Raw genomic sequence first — 22830 nt, 5'->3', positions numbered from 1 at the left:
TGACCCCAAAGTTACCTCCAAATTCACCTTTTTGGTTCACATGTCACATTTTGTTTTCCTGACAAAAATTGGCTGGCTAACTGCTTGGTTGCAGCAAATCAATTTCAGGAAGGTTAAAGCAGGAATTTAGTATTTTTACATTGTATCCTGCAGATGCTGCACCATTCAAAGCCTGTCTTTGATTCTAACAACTAGTAGAAATTATTTCCAGTCTACTTCTGTGCAGAATATCTGGGAATATTAAAATGTAAGTATACTAAGCAACTTCATTCTGTCTTCAGAATGAAATTGCTTATCACAAGTTTGATAATTAATGTTGTGTTCCTCCCGCAGAGATGGCTGAAACAAGTAACTCTTGCTTCAGTGCCCACTCAACAAACCTGGTGCTTGTTGGCCTCCTGATCGTTACTTGCTTATGTTCTTACAGTGTCTGATTTCCAAAATGCAGTGTTAAACAACCATAGCTCATTTTTCAATAACATTTTAGTACCAGGTCCATCTCGTCTCTTGGTTCTTGACTTCTTACTAGTCTATGATTGCCTTTACCTTTTGCAGCACAGTCCTTTGAGCAAAGTGCCTCATGCAAGGCTTACTGATTGAGATTAGAGGGTGGTGTTAGGAACACGAAACTTACAGAAGCTCTTCTGCATAGAAAAGTGAAAAAAAGTGCACTAAGTATCACGAGTTCCCATAATCAAATTTAGGCTGGTTAAGACCAAAGGAAAATGTGAAAAGAATCCCTTACTGAAAAGAAACAGTGTACTTGGCATTCTACATCTCCTTATTCCAAAATTAGTTGCAGGTGAAGAAAGTTATTTTATCTAGTGCACAACTCATGGCATTGATCTCTGGATAAGAAACCTATCCCACATTCATTTTATGAAGTGTTACCTGTTTACCTAGGGTGCTGTCTCCATTTGCCAAAACAGATTTTCCCTGTTCTCTTCACCCAAGTTGGAATTTTTCCTTATTTAGTTTTTCTTTTTAAAGTGTGATCTAAAATGGGTCTTACAGTGGCATTTACACATGTGCCTTCTGAAGCTAAACATCTTTTTGTGGGGCTGTATCTGTCCACTGGGCAGATGCACCATTATCAAGTGAGTAAGCTCGTTCAGTTGGCTGGGTTTGAAGGCTATAAAGCTAAGTTTATATCTCTTGGTTATTAAATATACATTTAATGATAGATTCAGCATGCCAAAGATTCTTTAAGGGAAAGTACAGAATAAAACACTTATGCTATTACGTCGTGATGCAGTAAGATAGTTTGTAACTGTCATCCTTTATTTTGTCTTCAGCCTGTAGTCTGATCTGAAGTGGGGAAGGGACATTTCACAACACTGACACTGAAGTGCAAGTAGGCGTAGATGACCACTTTGAGAACAGTGATGAATCCACCTTCATTGTAAGGCTGTTGTTCTAAGTAAAAACATGAGGCTGATGGTTAGCTTCAGAAGGATAGGATATAGGCTTGTGCTTTCTGTATATTCAGCTTTTTCCGGTGGTTCCTCGAACAGTGTCATTTGGCAAGTGAATTCTGTAGCCTGTGCATCTATTCAGTTTTGTTCTTGATCCTTGCTACATATGTAGTCCACATTGTGGTCTGTGCAGTTTGCAGTGAATAGAATCCCCTGAGTTTTAGGGATCTCTGTATTTCAAATCGCAGCTCAGCTTTAGTTTAAAAAAAAAAGATGCCTATTTTTCAAGCAGAGTGAGTCTTGAAATTTGAGCTGGATACCTGGGGTTAAAGTGTTCCTAGTGGTTTATTTTCCTGAGACATTATTTGGTCTTCTACTCACTGATAGCATAGTCTGTACTAAAAATTCAGCTAGCAGGGTTGTGGGGAAAATGTTGTAGTGTTAGGCTGGGAAAATGGAGGGGTTGTGTGGTGTAGTTAGCCTAACAAAGGGTATATATAAGGAATAACTGCAAAAGAACTTTTGCTGGCAGAAATACTATTATCCCAAGGATGATTTGCTGACCAAGGTTAAAATGTAGGGCAAGCTCTGAGTTGGCCTTTTGAAACTTGTAGTATGTTCCTTTATTTTTTCTGTGTCATGACAATGGGAGGAATGGGTTGTCAGTGATTAGATACACTGCCAATAAATTCCTGTGTTCTTCCTCGTGTAAAGCCTAAGATGTGCCAGCTCTGCTATGCAGCTATTGTGATTTCTAGGTGCAAAAACCAACTCATATAAACCTGTCTCACGAAAATCCTAAATCTTACTGCAATTTTGATCAAGACATTGAATTTTACCTTCTTGTTTTCTCCATATGCAGAGTGAGAAGACAGTATATATTTGTTTTTTGGAAGTGTTTTGATGGTTGTTGAATGGTTGAACAAGCTTTTAACATCCAGATGTATCATATGCAACACTTACTTGACCACACAGGCTCTCAATTGAAGAGATTGCCCTTTACTATGCTTTCTGGGACCTTGGCACAAGAACTTAAGGTGCCCTGTTTGTGATGGGGCTCCAACTGTGGCATAAAAATTCTGGGGGTTAGATTGGGGTGGTTTTATGTGTAGTTTTTGCTAGGGTTTAGGTGTCTCTAAAAGAATAATCTTGTTGATCATTTAAACTCAAAAATTCTTCCTACCTGTCTCAATTAAGGTTGGACTCAGTGATCTTTGAGGTCTCTTGCAGCCTGGTTGATTCTATGATTCTATGATAATCTAATATTGGACATTTTAAACAAATCAGATCCTTGCATAAATAAGGATTCTGGTATCTTATCTGTGGCACTGAGAACTTGAATTTTTTACCTGCAGATACGTTTTTGCTTGAAATTGAAGTTTTGAAGTATTGAAATTCAAATCAATAATTTAAAAGTCTGCTTTGTAAATAATTGTTTTTCTGAACAACACCCTCTTCAGAAAGCATTATCTTTTCATTCCTTCCCCCCTGCCCCCGTTAGCTATCTTCCCTTTTAGTAAGGTTTTAATGTGGGTTTTTTTCAGTAGAGGAGTCATGTTTAATTAAAAGTTACTTACGTGTTTTCAATTATAGATGATAGTTTGTTTGACTTTACAGTCTCAATTGCCTTGAGTAATTTACTGTAGAAACACATATAACCATTTGCATGTTTGAGGTATTAGTGTGTCGTTTGCATAGCTTGTGTGTAACACTTAAGGAAACCACTGGGACTTAGGAAGGACAGATGATGCTTTTTAGTGGCAAACAGTGATATGATGGCAATTTGTTCTTCTCCTTGCTGAAGAGATATGGAACCAGCATTTTTGAGAGAACTGGAAATTGTGTTATCAAACCAACATGTTTCAGTAAACAAGTAGAAGTCAAGCAAGTGGGCCAGCTTTGATGTTCTATTCATATTTTTGTTTGACATAAGTCAATGCAGATTGCTGTTGATTCCTAACTTCATGGCCTTAGGTAGTGTAGCAGAGAAAATGCATATTAACACTTCCCAGTTGATATATGTCAGAATTCCATTACAGATAAAGCTGTTGTAGTTTTTAGCTGCTGGAAATAAAGTGGTAGAAGGTTTAAATTTTATTGCACCATGTATTGAAACCACAGTTTGTCTGGTCTGCTAAAATATTTTCAGTATTAAGTCCAAGTGGAACACAGTATAAAAAGTTCTGCTCACCCACATTTGGAAGAGATGAACTCAGCCAGGGGTAGGTGCAGAGAAGGACTACCATGATAAAGGGGATGAACTGTCTATTTTATATAATAAGACTAAAAGAGCATGTCTTGGTTAGTCTGTGGTTGTGAAAGCTCGTATCGAATACAATTGCTGTCTATAAATGCATAAGACCACTCTTCAGGGGATATAAACTGGTAAAGGACAGTGCTGCCCAGGAGCAGGCAGGTACTAATGAGTGAACATTAGAAGTTTCTTGCTAACCGTCAGAGTGATGAGGTTCCAAACACACTTCTGATAGGAGTCTGGGGACAACATAAATGTTGATGTTTAAAGTGTAGTTGAATTATTTTTGTTTTGAAGTGATTTTCTATGTGTATCTGCAGTTGCAGCTCCAGTGCTGTTTCTGTACCAGATTTCAGTACTTTTTTTCAAGCCTTTCAATACCTTTTTTCTAGCACAGCAAAGACCCACATGAATGCATGGGATCCAAATCTCATTTCAGTTCTTAGTGAAAAAGTGTTCTTGCAACAGATAATTGCCTTTAGAATTGACAGCACTTCTCACTTTTGTTGGCCACATCCATGTGACACTCCTTTTTGCTGGTGGAAGGCTGTTGGGGAGATCAGAATTGTTCTGTCCTCTCTGTTCTAGTGATTCTTTAGTTCTTTGTTGGTATCATAGCATGTTTCTCCACAGAAGGGGAGGAACACTCCTAACTGGAGCACCGTTAGTGGAATAGAGCTATATCTTTAGGACACCATCCCGAGGCGTGGCAGTTGGGAAGTTGAATCTCATTGCCCAGGGAAGACAACTGAAGCTAGAATTACTGCTCTTTGGGTGAGCCCAGTCCTGAGGAGGATTCAAAGCCAGATGGAAGTGCAGCACATTGCCTCCATCTTTCTTGAAATAGAGACCTTCAGTTCTCTGAACATCTGGTGGTAGGCACCTATCCCACAGGGTGGCTTCTCAAATTCAGAATCATAAGATGCTCCCTCAGCATTTACAGGTTGCTGTCTGAAGGCTTGGGAGGGCACGAGGTTGAAGGTACATCAGCTCCTCTGTGTTTCCATTTAGCTAGGTGCCACCAGCTTAGTATTGGGGATGCTTTGAAACTTTTTCATGTACCTTTCCTCAAGAGTTTCTCTCTCTGGATACCCATCTTCATTCATATGCTTCATTCCCTATCAACAGCATACAAAAAGAGGAGGAAAGCAGGGGAGGCTGCAAAATGTCATGTGCAGTCCCACACCTGGATCTAAAACTGCCTTTGTAACAGTTCTGTGCTAATGGTCCTGCTTAGGTCTTAGTTACATTCTGTCCCTGAGGTTGTGTGCTTCTGTGCCAGGTGTAAAAATAAGTGTATGTAAAATCCAGAAAGCACTTTAAAATGGATGTTCCCACATTAGACTTTCACATTAGAGCAAAAATAGTCCTTTGTTTTAGCATGTTATAAATTAATGAGTTAATTCAATTTCATTCTCTCCTGGTTCCCTGGTTAGGGTAAGACACTCCATATGATGTTTTCCTAAAATGAATGCTGGTAATGGACACAGAATAGGTCTTTATGAGTAGCTGAAATTTTTCTGCTGGTGTTAAAGCAGCACATATTTCTTGTTTAATATTCAACTATGGCATTTGGTTCTTAAAAGCAGAGAAATACTTCTGTGATCAGAAAGAGTAGCAGCTAGGAACAGCAATGATGTGAGTCATTTTGACAGTGAGCAAACTTGTCAGAATGTTCACATTTTCAAGACTAGATGGTCTTAGACATCCATTTTTTCCTAAATATTTTTCAAAGTCCTGATGAAAATTTAAACAGCTATGTCTCATGGTGTCTTGAATTGAAAAGATCATGAATTAGCAATTGCGTTTTACTGCTAAAATATTACTTGTTTGCTGGAAGGTCAAAATAGTAACAGCACGATTCAGACAGATTCTTTGTAATACTTTTAGTAGGTGAATTTGAGAATTCCATAGTGTACATATGTCAATCCTAAGGCAGAAAGAGAGAATTCCTAATGAACACACACTGTAAGATGCTGAAATAGTTTTTTCACCAAATATACATATATTAACATATAAGGTACCTAACTTGCTTTTTTTTTCATAAGCCCTGTTTGCATTAATTAATTTCACATTGTGCACTTCCTTGGGATAAACTAGAGTTTCACTGTATGTAACACCATACCTTTGTGTTACAAAGGGAAAAAGTCCCATGGTTTTGGCTGAAATGTTTGTGTGTTACAGCTGTCTCTTGCCTAGGGCCTTCTGCATAGGAGAATACTTCTTTAACAGAATAAATCACCAAAAGACTACAACAGACTTACTGGAACCATTCTTCTGTATCTCTGACTACTGCTCTTGCCAAAAGTGCTAAAAAAGAAGCTTGGTGGCTAAAGGATTCTGCGCGGGTGAGAATACCTGCTTTGCAATGGTTTCAGAAAGGAAAAGAAATTGTGCTATGTTCACTGGCTCTTTAATTCGAATTGCCAATGATAATGCAGAGTCTACTGCTACAGAAAGGTAGGATGCAGAAGCAGAAACATTAGTGCTAATCTGCTGCAGAAGGACTAGATAAATCAGCACAGCTCTCATACATCACTGAGAGAGAAGCTGATTGCAACTTGACCATGTGCCTAAGTGGTCACATCAGCAACAAGAACGGAGCATGGATAAAAAACCTAAAATGTATCCTTAGGGCTACTTGCTGTGCAGGACCTATAATAACACATCAATGTAAGTTTCAGATTTCGGGATTTTTGTTTCCTTCGGTTGTAATTCCTGTTGTTTACTAGAATGTATTTTTATTATGCATAGATTTAGGGAAATGTTGTGAAGTGTAATACTAAGCAGATAATACTTTGATACTGTTTCTGTCTGTGAATAGTAGTGGGTTTTATTGCTGTGTGTCTCAACGTAGTTCTGTCTTTGAAGATGTTTTAATATTTAATCCTAACAGTCATATTTCAGAAATTGAGTAAGGTTTTGGGTGAGATGATAGTGAGATCTCTCTTTGTCATTTCTGTCATCTTAGGTTTCAAAAGGATTTGAAAGACAGAATACCAGAAGTGTATATATATATATATATTTATTCTACTGTGAGAATTTTTGTTTTAAACATTCTTTCTATTAAGAAAAATGCTCATGCAGAGTGATTTCTCTGGACCTTTTTATTCAAGAATGTAGTGCAGATGGTAATTTTCCTACATTTTTAAAAATTTGTGCAATTGTTTAATTTAATGTCACTTAAGCATCTGCAAAAAGGGAAGGCAGGGATAAGATGAAAACTGAATAAGCATTGATTGCTAGTCTGAAAATTAAATTTTAAAAGTTTTTGCAGTGAATCTGATTTCAGTTAATTTTTACTAAATTAGATTATCATATTTAAATTAAAGCTACTATACAGAAAACAAATGTGTAAAACTATCGTGGATAGCACACATTTCCTGCAGTATCAGACTGTAAAAATGTTGTTGATTGAAACTACCCAGGTACACCCTAATTGTAGAATTCAGAGCAGCATGTTTAAATAATGCATGGGAAAATAAAAGGGAAAGATGGAATTTTTACTGTACTGATGTTAAGGTAGAGCTTTGTTCAAAGAGAAAAAATGTATAGTAAAAGCTATTGAGGTGAAATCTTGGGCTGTCTCTCATGGCTTTAGGGAAAAAGGCAGGGAAACCCAAGACAGGTCTTGCTGTGCAGTCTGCAAGTGAGGGAAATTTGGAAGCATTTATAAAAACCCACCAATAATGCAAAATTTATTTACTTATTTCGAGGGAAAGAAAGGAGCTTTAAACAAAAAAAAGATCCGAAATATGGAAAAGGCAGGAAGGGTGCTACAGTGATAGGAGCCTGATAAAGTAGGTGTAAAGATACAGAAGAACAACCATTTATTTTATAGTGTTGTAACTATGGCCAAATATAGTAACAGGAGGCTTAGAAACAGAAGTAGCCTGGACGCGTGTGTCTACAAATGGTTTATTTTTGTGGCAATTGAAAAACTTAGGGATAGATGTATGTCTGTTGTGCTCTTCACAGAACGAAAATATTCAGAGGATGGGCCAGTTTCAGATCTTGAGATACAGGTATTTTCTGTAGGTCTTAGCCAAAACAAAAGTTTTCTCTATTAATAGTTTCAACTTTCCTACAAGAATGAAGGATTGCAATGGAGGAGAAGGTAAGGCTTTATGGCAAAAAGGATGCTCATTCTTCCCAATGGTATAAATAACTGACCTGGCCAACTGTCAGATGAAACTCGGACCAAGTAGAGAGTTTATTTTTGCACAGAATGTGCATATGGATGATCACACAGGCCCTCAGTTGTACTTAGCCCCTGAAGCTGAGGTCCCATTGGGAACTCATAGCTTTAGTCTGATTTACAAAATAATAAACACAAAAAAAAGAGAGGAAAACTATACAGGAACAGGAAGGAAAGAGGATTCATAATTTCTTTGACCTTGTTACATCTGTTCTTATGTACCTAGTGGGGTCTTAAGGTGTAAACTCCATGGCAAAGGTTCCTATATTTTGTTGTGTGAAATATTCTCCTTTCACATATGACAGAGTAATATAATCAGTCTGGCTCCTCTTAATGAAGTTGGGCTTCTGTTGGTGAAAGAAAGACTTCCTTTTTTTTCTATGATTGTGTTCATTGGAACAGCAGGAGATTATTCTGGTTTACAGAGACAGTGAAACAAGTAAGTAGTTTTGCTTGTCTTGTAACTGGACACAATTTGTAAAGATTCCTACCAAAGTTATTTTGAACTTATAAGTACTATGTCTGCTAGGATAGTGTACAGTTGTGTTGATGTGATCTTAAAACAAACATTTGCTTCTTTGTTTCTGTGAAGTTTCATTATGCAGTCACACTTAAATTAGATGCTAAATGAATTGCAATGCATATGACAAAACTGGAATTAGGTTACTTCTGTTTTCAAAGTTTCCTTTTCAGTTGAAGAGACAAAAGTCTATTGAGTGCTTTTTGTGGGCTGAATATGGTCTTGGATGCACTCTTCTTTTGTCAAAACAAGGCACATCTTCCTCTGGGGTGAAATTCCATGTTTATCTGTCTGTTATACTGAGTGTTTCATTGTTAGGTGTAAGCTCTTTCACTAGACTCCAACCTGTTCTTTGCTTCCACCTTCAGTTTCAGTCAGTAAATTTATGCTAATTAGTTTCTTGTACTTTAGAGAAAAGTGTGCTAATGGACACTAATGCCTGCACTTTCAGAGCTGCAGGGGGCTCACTGATGCCAATTTCAGTAAGTTGAATTTGCATCTACCCATGAAACATCGTACAAAATATTCTTGATACCTTTGAGTTTAATGGAAAAGCTCCTATTAACCAAAGTGGCAAGGCAGGGCCTGAAACCTTAAAGAAGTATGAGCCCTATGGTGGCAACTCATACAAACAAAAGGCTGTCCTGAGAAACAATACCTGAATAGAGTCAGAGGGGTTCAAACTGTGTTGATTAAATATATTTTATTCTAGTATTCTGTCTACAAAAGAGTACATCTTCCAGTTGAAGTTGAAAAGTCTGACCTCTGCTATCTCTGTGTTGGTTGCAAAAGAGAACTGTATTGCCCCAAGAAGAGGCCCTTCAAGTTCCATGATACCAGGAGAGTGAACTGCTATATTGCTGCAATGAACATGTTATGTCTCCATCCCAAAGCCTATGAAATCTACTGCCCAGGTAAAGGAGTGACGTGGCTTTCCATCCTCCTGCTCCTCCCTGTCCTTTCTGGGTTTAGTCACTTCTGATAAAAGGTGACATTGTTTTACAAGTATCCCAAGTGACCTAAGATCTGCCGGTCTTTAAAGTATGCATATAAACTTTCCATCTTGCTTTATGCACACAGACCTAAGAGCTCATTGATTTCTTTCCCAGGTTCAATAATCACTAATCCACCCACTGAATTGTGTCTGGAATACTCACAACTCAACTTTTGGCATAAAATGTTAGCTTTCAATCTGCAGTGTATAAAGTGGCCACAGATCAACTAAGATACTTCCACAGCATCAGTTCCCACCAGAAGTGCACTTAGAAAGTTGTGATAAGCCACTTTGCCCTCAGACAGCATTGCACACGATGTGAAGAGGATACATGTTGCAACTGTCTCCACAAAGTGAGCTCTCATCCAAGTATCATTGTCTACTAAGGAAACAGTGGATCTCTGAAGGGGGCAAAAAAATTTTATATGTAAATTGACTCTAAAAAGAAATAGTACCAGTTACTGCTTATAAGAAAAACCAAACTATTTATACCTTGACTGAGTCCTCTGACAAAGTTTTGGAACCTGTGTTGAAAGCCATTCAAAAATTATAAGCTATTATGGAAGAAGATCATAACTGGTAAGGAATTTCCTTGGTGTCTCTCCTAGCTTTCAATAGTCTTCCCAGCCTTGCTAAATGCTGTCTCTGAAGTGAATATCTTCCAGAACATAGTGAACTGCATGGTGTCAGACTGCTGGGGCACACACAGCAGTGATCTCAAACAGCTAACTCCTAAGGACAACCACTCATCTGATCTTTCAGGCTTGTTTGAGGGAGACTTATAATGAAAGTAGGTTCAGAAAGGGGATCATGCAAACTGATGGCTGAAACTGCTATTCAGTGTAAATCATAGACTCCTTATTAGGGTGACAGTCTTTTGTTACGTTTTGTGAAGCTTTTAACAGTTTTTATTACCTTTGTGATTATGCTGGGAAGTAAATAGTTACATATTGAGTAACCATATGGATGATGTGTTAGTGTATTTTAGGAAGATTGCTCAGATGGCTCAGAGCCCATAGCGGCAATGCCAGGATTTTTGTGCACTAAAAATCTAAACAAATAACTACAAGATGGAAGGAGCAATCACTTGGAAGGAAATGTGAGCTATAAAATGTAGAATTCACCTTTAGCATCAGTGATGGAGATCAAGGGCACAGGAGAAATATACTGTGACTTGTCATACTACACTTGGGCTGTGTCCCAATTAGCTTTCCAGTTTGAGCTGGGGAAGTGGTAGGAGTGGTTGTTCCTTGTTTCCAGTACTAGGTGGCCAGTGCTCTTTTTTAAAACTCCAGGTTCCTGCCTCTGTTTTGTATTTCCTCAGTGACTCCAGCTGAACTTCCCAGTAGGAAGAGTGGAGACTCAGGTTGCGCTTTTCGCCACGAACCATACAAACCTCCCTGCTCAGCTTACCAGTGTACCATAACAACTTCTTGTGATAACAAGGCCATTGAATAACCTGGCATTATTTTCCTTGGACAGATGATGAGTGGTGGGAGGAAGGAAGGAGGCAAAAAGAAAGGTGTGAGGAATAATGGAAGAAAATTCTCGAGGGACTGAGTAATTCCTTCAGGGAGACATCTCTCATAATTTTTGTTCAGTGGTTGAACACTGCTTATGTGATACATATGTATATTTTCAGTCTGTTTGAGTGGAAAAGGACCCTATAATCCAAGTCCACTCATTGAACTGTAAATGTAACCTCACTGAAGGAAAGGAACTGTTTGAAACACTGACTTTCATATTTTAGTAAAGATTTATCTTGATCTGTAAAGTACATAATTCTCATAGTAGGAAAGCCTCAGTTGTTTTAAACCCTGGCAATTTTTCATTTGAGAAATACCCAGGCAGCAAGCCTTCTCTCAGATGAGACAGAGTGGGCTGTTTTATATCAGGAACTGCATTTCCTACTTTGCTTCCTCTGCCAGAAATTTTCTTGCCAGAAACTCTGTCAATTTCAGTTTTTATCTGTTTTTGAGGGCAAGTTAGTTAACCATCCCAGAAGCATCACCGTCACTGCAACAAAAAATCTGCAGACCGTGAAAGGCTATGTAAAGCTGATAATTGCACACAAATGCATCATTTTCCCCAGGCCATGATAAGCAGTGATAAAATTGTCAGCTCCATTTTGCAGTGGGGAGGTACTGTGGTACATCCTTTAATATTAAAGTAATCTGTGGGCAGTTCTGAAACAACAGGGTGGCAAATATGGTTTGTGTCTGTTACTACTTTTGCTGTACTGACACATAATAAATTAACTGTTGCAGCCAGTACCGTATTCTGGTACTGGATCCATGTTGTTGAAGGAACACACAAACACAGGTTTTTTTCAGGACCTTTAAAAAATGAAATGTAATCATGAAAGTTTTCATGGTTTGGCTGCAGAAATCAAAACTTTGTCCTCTTCAGTTAGATTATATGCACAGACCATATGGGCTTCAGGGGGAAAGCCCTTGCATGCATTTGATGTAGAATTTGACCAAAAGTGTTCAATAACCAAGCAAGCAATCTGGAGCCTTAAACACATGAGACACACTATTTTTTATACCATGTGATGCCAGTGTTTTGGATTGCTGAATGCTTCATGGGTAGGCTGTATGTTAGTAGAGGTATTTGAATGTAAGTGCAGGTTTGAACTTGCCGAGAGTTAGTAGGTAGCACTCAGCAGTCAGAGAGACCTCTCTATTTCATTTGTCACTATGCATGTCAAGAATTACTTCTGTGGTGCATGGCAACATTCCAGATTGCATCTCAGTCAAATGGATTATTCTTCAGAACAGTGCTTTTCTGAGGAAGAGAACATCCAGGATGCAGATTTGAAAGGTCCTTTGCAGTTTTGCAGAGCTCACCTGAGAAGAACAGTCAATACTTTCTGCATGTATAACTGCTGAAAGTTTATAATGTGTTTGCTGTCTATGCCAAGAGGCAATCAGTGTGTGTTTGCAAAGGGAGTTGCTTGTGTGAGGAACAAAAGAAGCATAACTGAGACTGTGCCAAGGAATAAAGTGGCATAAAAGTAAGATCTGTAGTGTACTAATAACTTCATGGCAGTGGTGATTAAAGTGGTTATTATCTTTGTTGTACATGCATTATAATCAATTTTGAAAGTGCCTAGCATCTATCCAAGAAGTTCCGTGACATTTTTACAGCAGTGGTGATAGCAGGGGTAGTGGTGTGAGGTGCTGCAAAACACAGCAGTTGGGCAGGGGTGAAGCACAGACTTGCTGAAGAAGCTGGAGACCTGGAAGGCTAGCAGAAAGCAGTTAATGCAGTATAGCTCTCACTTCAAGTATACAGAGAGCCAGTGATAACAGTACAAGCCCCCTTGCATTCTTTACTATCTAAAAACATTTGTTCCCATTGAACTTAGCCTTAAAGGCATTGATACTGCTTTTCACTCCAATGTGCTCTCCCTAATTGACTGTATTTTTGCTCATATGTGTATATAAAGTACTCCAAATAGTCTAAGCACAAAAATTCTGTGCAGAAAGAGTTTTACTAAAAAACTGGATGTTAATGTTCCAGAGGAGACTATATCTCCTGGGGTTACTGAGGAGATGGGAGGAGTTGATTGCCTCAGTCATGGCCTGGGGCCATTAATTCCAGCTAGTCATCAATTCTCCTGTACTGCCCTATGCTGGTGCCACTGCTTCTGTTACAGCACAGAAGTAGAAAGCTGACTGACCTATGGACTTTGATAGGTTATAGTGTTCTTATTATAGGTTATATTTTTCTTACTATGATTACTTATATTTCTAAATGCTCATCTCTATAGTGTTGGACAGAATTTCAGTTTGTAAGCTTCATGTCTTTCATGTTTTGTTTGTTACTCACAGGAAGCCTTTAAATAACTCTTGAAAACATTATAGCCTGTATGAGGTATGCTCTGTGTATTGAGTCCTGGGAAAGCAAAATTGATATAAATACTCTGTAAAGATAATCAACATACATATTCCTGTATCTAGGGAAGAGGAAAATTGAACATGCTGTTCCTTTACTCTGTGGCTGCTGTATAGGGCAAAGTGCAGTCTAAGTTCTAATGGACCAAACCCAAAGGATCTGGTTTTTGAAAACAAAAAAGGTCCTGAAATTGTAATCATTTATTTCAATACCTAAAGAAATTCTGATAAAGATCAGAACAGTTATAAACCATTTAGCTGCCATCACATGCCCTTTACATGCATGCTCATGTACTCAGCACTACACAATAAAAGCATTGCTGGGCAGATCTTAAAGTGCAGGAGGAAAAAGTTCAAGAGCAGGAGACAGCCCTCAGCTCCCAGCTTAGCAGATCATGTGAACACACATGACTCTAAGCAGCACACAGTTTAGGTAGCAAACAGCAACTGTGAGAATTTCCAGATTGCTAGACTTGCATGTCTGTTTAAATTACCCTAAAATGTTTTTGCTCAAGAAGAAAGCCTGACCTTTGCATAGAGTCCTTCTTTGTCAGGGATGCCAAAGTGTTTTACAGATGCAGAGATTTTTTCACTGACATGCACATGTCAGAGGGAATATTAACAGATTGACTGCATCATGGTTGCACAAAACTTTGGCAATGCAGAAATATGACTACAGATGGGCTTCACTGCTGCATTCCCTGAAAGACCATACAGCAATACTGCGTAGCAGCTCAGGTCGGGAAGTGTGGGATACTTTACTCAGCTGAAAACATAGGTGAGTTAACAACAGTAGACTGTATGAGAACAATGGTAAATTACTTTAAAAAGAGAAGAGGCAGCAGCTGAAATCTCGATAATTAGCACTTGTGGTTGAAGACATAGCTTGTATTGCTGAAATGTGTCCAGCACTACCTTGATTCAAAGAATAAGGGTATGAGGTTGTTTGAGGGTTGATTTAGGATAAATAACCACTTCCTAAGGTGTGTTTGTACTTGTTGTTTACCCAGCTGGACCTTGTTTGCTTTATGAATTCAATATCTATCACAGGAGTATTGGGGCATATTAAAGCAAAAGAGGAGGTTTAGGATAGACTGTTGGTAAAATGAATGTCTGAAATATATGGAATACATTCATAGGAGAAGTTGTACTTAAAGTTTAGTAACGGCAGTGCGTAGAAGGTTGGTATGTGGATTTTTCTCCCTCCTTACATGTTAAATCTCATTGACAGTTGTGCCTGTCTCAGACACATAGAAGGATTAGAGCCTAGAGCCAGTGTTCTTTCGTTTTAGAATGAGTCGTTGGAATTCTTTTCCATTCAGTTATGTTTGCTAATTCTAACATTTCAGGCACCTTTCCTTGAGAACCAGGCATTTCAGAATGGGTGTTTTACAAGTGCTTCGTGTTGTTCCTTTTCCTTCCTCTGACTTTACTGATACAGTTTGACTTGCCACTGTGCAGGAGGAGGACAGATGAGGGAAGGAGGAGGTGGTAGCCCTTTTTGCTGTGCCCATTTTCCCCCTTTCACTGGGTCTAAATAAATTCAGTTTTGTTTACAGGGCTGTCAGAGAAAAAGAGGGGTGAGAGGGAGGGAAGGAGGAATAGGAGAGGAGAACAAAGTGAGAATGGGAAGAAACCTTTGCCATCTAGGGTCATTGTGAGGTCAACATGCATCCATCATGCATCTGAGAATCTCTGTAATGTAAATTAGACCATTTTAGTGCATGATGAGGATTTACTCTCCTACAACTGGGACTTATCTAATAAAGTCTTAATTTAATTTCCCAATAATTTTAAGAAACTGATCAAGTTAAATGATGACTCAGCAAACAAGTCCCTCAGAGACTGTTTGCCAGGTGAATCAGGGGAGCTGACTGATCTTCTGGTCCTGATCTTCCACGAAGTAATGACTGAGGCTATATCAAGTACTCTCTATTGGCCAAGTAGTCCTGCAGGAACCCACAGAGGATTGTACTCGCTGGCAGTGCTGTATGCACAGTACTGAAGAATTCATGTGGAATTAGGGGTTTGTGTCTTTATCCCAGAAATGTGGAAGTAGTTTCCTCTGTTACAATTCCTTTTCTTGACAGATCTCCTGTCTGTTAGCTTTAATCATCTGTGGGGTCTGGAGTACTCCAGCCTTCTGTTACGAAGGTTGTTCAATAGACAGGAGTGTCTGAAACTGAATGGAGCTCTCTGAACACCTAACTCAGCAGAGCTTAATGTGTGTGGTACACAAATGCAGGTCTGCACTACCAGTACATGCAGGGATAACTGGAAACCATTGGGCTAAACCCATCCAAAGATAGTAGTGACTTCCTGCTCCCTGTCTCAACTAGTACAGAAAGGGACAAGCAATCCTTATGTGCTGTTCCCAAAGAGACGTGTCACAGCAGTTTGACGCTGACTTGCTACTATTTGGAATTATCTGGTTTGAGTTTCCTTTTTCTTTGAAAGGACTTAAACTTTTTTTAAACTTCCTTCCTGATGTTTGTCTTTTTTCCAGATTCCAAAATTAGATCAAGTCACATTTCCTCATGGAACTTCTGCTCCAAGGAGGCATTGAGCTATTGCAGCCCCTAGTCTGAAGGTGCCTGCTCCAGTGGATGACCTGCGCTGTCATGCACGCTATCCAAAAACAATTGGACAATGGCAAACTTTAAAAGTTGATGTATGTCCTGCTTACTGTCCCATCCCCCTCAGCTTGTGCTTTCTGACTCTTGCTTGATGTTGCTGAGTCCTGTTTGTTGAAGGTGCTATTTAATCCATGACTTGCCTGCTGCATTCTCATTTGACCTGTTAACTGTTAAAGCAAAAAAGTTATTTTAAGAATCAGATTGTCAAAGAGAGCTTATCTCATGCCTTCAAAGGCCTCTAAAGATTAGTGTTTGATTAAAACATGACTGCAGCATTAAAATGGGTGCCCTGTGTCTTTTTGTAAATGAATGGCTAGCAAACTTGTGGACTGTCTAATTAGTAATTGGCACATTCTTCAGTGGGAAATTGCAGGGGGGGACAAGGAATTAAATCTGCTCACAAAAAGACTTTGAGACTCAATGCCTATCCATTTTAATACTCTGATGGATCAGAAAGACAACCAAATACTTAGATATTACTATATGCTCTATAGAAGACAGTCAGGATGGAGAGGGAAAATAATAGGTAGACTTACTGCACAGTTACCTAGATGCAGTCACAAAACACTTAACACTCTATCAGATAGTCTGCTGAAAAAATACCATGGAAGAGGGTATCAGGGCAAGGAAAGAAACACAGCTTGAGTCTGTTCAATTTTACTTTAGAGTTTGAAAGTCTTGATAGCACTTATTAAAGAGAAGAGACTGTCCCATTTGATGTGTATGAGTTTGATGTTGCTACCTTTGCATCTCTAAGTAATGTAATCCAATGTAACAGCTCATGAGAATTAATATAAGACAAAAGGGCTCCAGAAACAGTCTCTTTCAGTATGTATCTTGCTGTGTCAGTGGGGGGCTCCTGCAAAGGTCTTTGACTAATTTTCTTTTCTCAGTAGTTGGCTGTTGACTTTTTAATAGAAACAGAAATACCTGAAAGCAGAAAAAAAAAAGGCAGAAAATATTTCAAAATGAAAGAACAAAGCCTGAAGGGCTACCATTATTTTCCAAGTACTGTTTGCTAAACTAGAAAGCTTGGTAAAAGTGACATGTGTGGATGACCTCCATTACCTAGGTTCTCCCAGCCCTGTAGACAGGCCAAGGACTATGGGTGGCAACTGCAGTCAGAGATTTTGGTTTTTACATGCTCCATGATCTGGAAGACAGACAATTGGGGATGATTGATTATTCTGGATATTCATCTTTGTACAGTTAGAGGCAGTGAGATTCAGGGCAGAGGGCAGTTTTTGAGCTTTTCTTTCATTGGAAAAGGGGCCCTTATTTTTAATTAGAAGAAACATTATACAAATAGATCTTGAATCACCTTTGTGTTACATTTTTCTTTTCTGGCCGATGTCAATTTTAAATTGGTTCAGTGAGATAGTCTGAAATGCATTATGGAATAGAGTCCATACAGTATGTACATATATGTGCATCTTCGTTTCCATTGAAAGACTGCTAAAATTTTATATATAAGATGTAGAAACAACTTATTGTAGTCCGTCCTGGAAAGCAAAACCAAGTGCTTTGTTGCTTTTTCAGAGTTTTCTAGTCTACTTTGGTTACTTTTGTGAATGTCTAGTTGGTCTTCTGCAGAAAAATGCAGATATTTTCTCATGCTAAAAGGAGACAAATATTGTCTAAACATTTGCATTGCCCCTTTCTGGGTGTTCTTTCTTGGCTCTGCAGCAGCTTCTGAAAGACCCAAATCTGTTCACTAATCTCTATTCACAGTAGGGCCCCCTCCCAAATATTTCTAGACCTCGCCAAGAAGATGCTGTGTTGGGCATGGGAGTAGGACCCAAAGGCTGGCAGAGCATTGGCCGTTGTTGCATTGAATGCTTGGTGTTGTGGAACTATGGCCAACAGCCATGGCTGCGTGCGAACGCGTGAAGGGGATGGATGTAATCTGGATTTGCACTGGTCTTCACAAAGGGAATTTTGTAAAAGGAGATTTATAAACAGTGTAACATCATATGTTTTCACTCAGTATCATCAGTGTCTGCTACAAACTTTTAAAGCTGGGAGTATACGTAATTAGATGCTGATGATGCTGGACTGCAGGAGGGAGGAAAGAGGGTCTAAGAGGGTTACAAGAGGGTGGTATTGAATAGCTTCATCCATTACTGACTTGAACTCCTTGAAGAGTACATTAGATAGAGTTGTACCTAATGAAAGCTTAGCATTTGAGATTTTTGTTGAAGTAGGAATTGCTATGTTAGGGGAAAAAGAACATTTCAAAGATGTTTTGTTACAAGAGTTATTTGTAATTTCTAGGTTAAAAAAAGGTGCAACTGCAATCACTTCTATAGCTAACATGCAAGTCTCAGTGGGTTCCTTCCACAACTCTCTTAGGACTTCCTGTTTTTAGCCAATAGCTTTGGTTTTACTAATACTGGTGATTGCTGTCGCCTCTTAAAGGAACACTGAAGGGCCAGGACTGGGTTTTTCAGTGATCTTCAAGATAGATTTTGAAACATCACAGAAATATTTTGAATCTGGACTGACCTTACTGTTGCATAGCAATGCCCCATACACAATGGACTGGCTGTCATCATCTTTATAGGGCTGCTCCTCCTGGAAATTTCTAGCGTTGGTCATATGGCATGATAATGAGACATGCAATAGTACCTCTTTAACAATTGGTACTCAATATCAGCTCTATGTGTCATGTACCCCTGTAATTTAAATTGTAATGGTGTGCATCAACAGCAATAGCTCAGTGCAAATGTATTCAGGAAAAAATGCACATGGTAGATTAAATTATTGGTCTAACCAAAGTGTTTAAACTCCAGGTATGTTGTGCTGAATTTGGGCAGAATGGAGGCCTGCAAGGAATGTATTGTGCCTGTAAAGCTGCTGGACAAGAGGTTTTTAGTTATAATGCAATTGTAATTAAAATTCCTACTGGTGTTTCACTGATGGTCCTGTCCATCCTCAGTGCAGAGCACTTCTGAAATATAGTTTATCATAGCAGAATTTCTCCAGCTTCCCTCCACTGTATTCACGACGGGAAAAGGTTTTGCAGATAGCCAGGAGACCCTTGTCAGCCCCTAGTTACCCTTGCACCCAAGCTCCTGTGTTTGTTCCAGCTTCCTTGCTTACCCTTAGCTATATTCATCTCCCGGGGAGACAGTGTTGGCTTGCCAGACTGGGGTTGCCCTGAACAGGCAGCATAACAGTTGAAGTTAGGGTTGCTGTTTTAGAATCTGCCTCTGACATTAAAGGAAACAGAAATGGCCAGTGCTTACCACTTTGGAAAACGCATCCTCTTTGGAAAAAGCATTTTAATTGTGAATAAAACATTGGGTTGGCTTTTAGCTCATGAATAGCGCTTTATTCCACTTGAATAAATATCAGTACCGACAAGTAACCACAGCATACCATGACCTTATGTAAGTGCATGGCAATATTCCAAGTTAATTTTGCCTATTATTTCCACAAATGCATAGGACAGGTTTTTGTAGGTATTTGATTCCTAGTTAGGCAGTGCTTTTGCAGATGGGCTGTAAACAACCTGACAATTATCTAGGCTCCATGGACTAGTTCTGACTTCAGACACTGACAATATCTCCCTTCCCAGACTCCTCCTGAAGACTTTACATCTTCAAGGAGTATGTCACAGATGAATGTTGACAGATGACTGAAGAGCTAAAATTTTATGGAAAGGTTTGGAAAGCAACATTGCTTTATTAACAGTGAAAGTTCAAGCAATTAAAAGTCACTGGAAGACAAATGCCTCCTCATCCTACTTTTGCTCTTCAGAGTCCATGAGGAAGGGCTGTCTACCAGTGAGCAGCCAGGAAACAAGTTTTCTTTTTGCCTCACTTGGCCCGTGATTCAGGCAATCTGCTTTCTGCTTGGACAACTGAATGAAATACCTTGGATAATGGAATGAAGCTTCGAGTACCACTGTAAGATCATGCCTGGTACATCCTAGCTGGCAGTTGCCTGCCCTTGTCATGTACAGTCATTGCCGTTGTGGTTCCCCTTTTTAAGACTGTGTTTGAATAGAGGGTCATCATCATTTACTAACCCTCTTACGGGAGTTGGAGGCTTGATAAAGATAGGTGTTCTTAACCTCACATGGAAGCCCCAACTTGTCATGTGCTTCCAGTGGGATTGTTAAGAGGCACAGCACTTAAATAACTGCATTTCTGAATGCTTAAATGTATTTAAATTCTGTCCCTGAGGTCACTGAATGTCAATGCAGTGTAGTTTCTGAAATGCCCAAGTCATTGCTGTAAATGCAGCCTGGTTGCTTAAGTCATTCTGGTGCTTTGGGAAATGTTGTACCCTCAGCCTGTTTGCCAATTAAATAAGGAAAGTTATTATTTTGCAATGCTTTGTGTAGGCTGTCACTCAAAATATTAACGTTAGGAAGCATAGACTCCTGCCAGATTTCTCTTGACATTTTTTATTTAGTGCAGAGAAAAGCAGATTGAGGTTCATATTTAGTGTTTGGTGGAAGGCTCTCCCTCTCTCTCTCTCTCTCTCTCTCTCTCTCTCTCTGTGTGTCTCTCTTTCTCTCAGTGCTCTCTTTCTATACAGCAATCAAATCCCACATACTTTACAATATTCTGCCAGGAAATCTGCTAACCTCCATATAATATGTAATAGGTTTTATAGCCAGTGCTGCAGAGCCGTTTTCCATACAGGAGGATTTTCAGCTATTTTTTTCTGCTGCCTTGGTAAGATTTGCAGTGGTTCTTTCTACAGTGCCAGATGTTGTACAGAAAACAGGAAATTATATACTGTTCTCTTGCTTATTGAGCAGAGAGGAGAATCTACTTTTAAAACCTAGCTGGGAGAGGTTGCTAGAAGTGCCAAGTTTAAAGAGACAGATCAAGTATGGGAGATAAGAAGGCAAGACAAAACTTGCCTGAATGTGGCGATGAATACTAAATCTCAACTGAAACACCATTGATGTACTGACATTAAAGAGATTGTACTGAATATATAATCATAGTGGATATATGCATGGGGTTTTGTATTGTAAGATAAATGAGTAGTTCTTTATACACACATTTACTGACACTGATGGGAATCTCAGGAGAGCTCTAATGATCTATATTTAAAGAGATATCAGCCCAATTATGTACTGTAGCATTTGTCTGTTCCTGAAGGAATGCAATGTCAGAATAATATTATTTTGGTTAGCAAATCTGTGGGATCCTTAATCTTACATATCTTGATGTATTATACAAATATTAAACACTTAATTCAGTAGCATTCTGCTGGGCTGTGTTTGCAGGCATGGTAATGCACTGGCTATAGAGCTGAAGTTAGAGTCTCTTGTGGATAACCCTGGTGCCCATCTGGCCTGTGGGTTCTTTCTGTTTGGCCTACAGCTTTTTCCCTTCAGGTACCAGGAAGCAGTTGGTTGACCACCATATGGCTTAATAGTTGAGTGTCTCCTGCTGCCCATCAGGCTGTTTCAGTGTCTGCAAACTGAACTTTGCCACCTGTCCATGCAGGGAGTGTAGCCTGGGCAGTGTGGCAAGGACCTCCACAAAACTGGCCTCTGAATGCAACAGCTGCAGAGATTTGTCCATTCTGCTGCAAGGCATGAGAAGAGAACCATAAGGGAACACATCAAACATAGTATTAATTCTCATTAGCAAGCAATGCCTAACATGTGACACTGAGAATTATATTTCTAGGGGGACACATCTTTTATCTTTCAGAAACTTCTAAAAGATACTGATAAATTCAGAGATGATTTGGGTCAGTCTCTTTTTATGATTTTCTACTAGGCAGAGCCACTTTAAGGGTTGTTCATATGCATGTGTGTTACTGTTCTTTGTACAGTTTAGGACTATGGTGAGAGATCTAGATAAAATGTAGCTCTGTGAAAGTTGGAGAAAAGGCTATCAACTTCTTTCCTGGGAGTGCTTCTCCAACAAAGAAAGTGTCACTTGAGTTCAAAGTCTTGTCACTTTTAGCTTTCTTCTTCTGGTAGTTTAAAACAGCTTTTCTAGCCACCATCATCCATTCTAACCTCCTTCTGCTACTAGTATATCCTTTGGAAGCCTCTCCTGAATTGCATCTCTGTTGCTGTAACTAACCTAATATATGAGCATTATTTGAGTTTTATGTCTCTTGGAAAAAAGTCACACTGACCTGAAATTGGAAGAACAACTTGGGGTGCTGATTGACAGTGGCTGAACATGAGCCATCAGTGTGCCCAGGTGGCCAAGAAGGCCAACAGCATCCTTGCCTGGATCAGAAATAGTGTGGCCAGCAGGACCAGGGAAGTGATTGTCCCCCTGTAGTTGGTGAGGCCACACCTCGATTACTGTGTCCAGTTCTGGGTCCCTCACTGCAAGAAGGACACTGAGGTGCTGGAGCATGTCCAGAAAAGGGCAACGAAGCTGGTGAATGGTCTGGAGCACAGGTCTGTTGAGGAGTGGCTGAGGGAGCTGGGCATGTTAGCTTGGAGAAGAGGAGGCTCAGGGGTGACCTTGTTGCTCTTTACAACTCCCTGAAATGAGGTTGTAGCCAGGTAGGGCTCAGCCTTATCTCCCAGGCAGCTAGCAACGGGACGAGAGGACATAGTCTCAAGCTGCATCAGGGGAGGTTTAGGTTAGATGTTAGGAGGAATTGCTTCACAGAAAGGGGGATTAGATGTTGGAATGGACTGCTCAGGGAGTGACCTTGCCTTGTTGCTCTTTACAACTCCCTGAAATGAGGTTGTAGCCAGGTAGGGCTCAGCCTTATCTCCCAGGCAGCTAGCAACGGGACGAGAGGACATAGTCTCAAGCTGCATCAGGGGAGGTTTAGGTTAGATGTTAGGAGGAATTGCTTCACAGAAAGGGGGATTAGATGTTGGAATGGACTGCTCAGGGAGGTGGTGGAGTCACCATCTCTGGAGGTGTTTAAGGAAAGACTGGACGTGGCATTTAGTGCCGTGGTCT

The 22830-nt window shown here is 39.6% G+C and overlaps 1 long non-coding RNA gene across 1 annotated transcript in view; it reads left to right on the top strand.

Moving 5' to 3' along the window:
* Positions 1-16197, top strand: part of LOC103809017 — a 40371-nt gene extending 24174 nt beyond the window's left edge. The window contains exon 4 of the long non-coding RNA XR_624790.1: positions 15787-16197. This is a non-coding gene — a long non-coding RNA (uncharacterized LOC103809017). The remainder of the gene's footprint in view (positions 1-15786) is intronic.
* The last annotated feature ends 6633 nt before the right edge of the window (positions 16198-22830 follow it).

The sequence above is a fragment of the Acanthisitta chloris genome, unplaced genomic scaffold (assembly GCF_000695815.1).
Source record: "Acanthisitta chloris isolate BGI_N310 unplaced genomic scaffold, ASM69581v1 scaffold44029, whole genome shotgun sequence".
NCBI lineage: Eukaryota > Metazoa > Chordata > Aves > Passeriformes > Acanthisittidae > Acanthisitta > Acanthisitta chloris.
The sequence above is the reverse complement of the archived record's forward strand: the minus strand, read 5'-3'. Positions and strand labels throughout refer to the sequence as shown.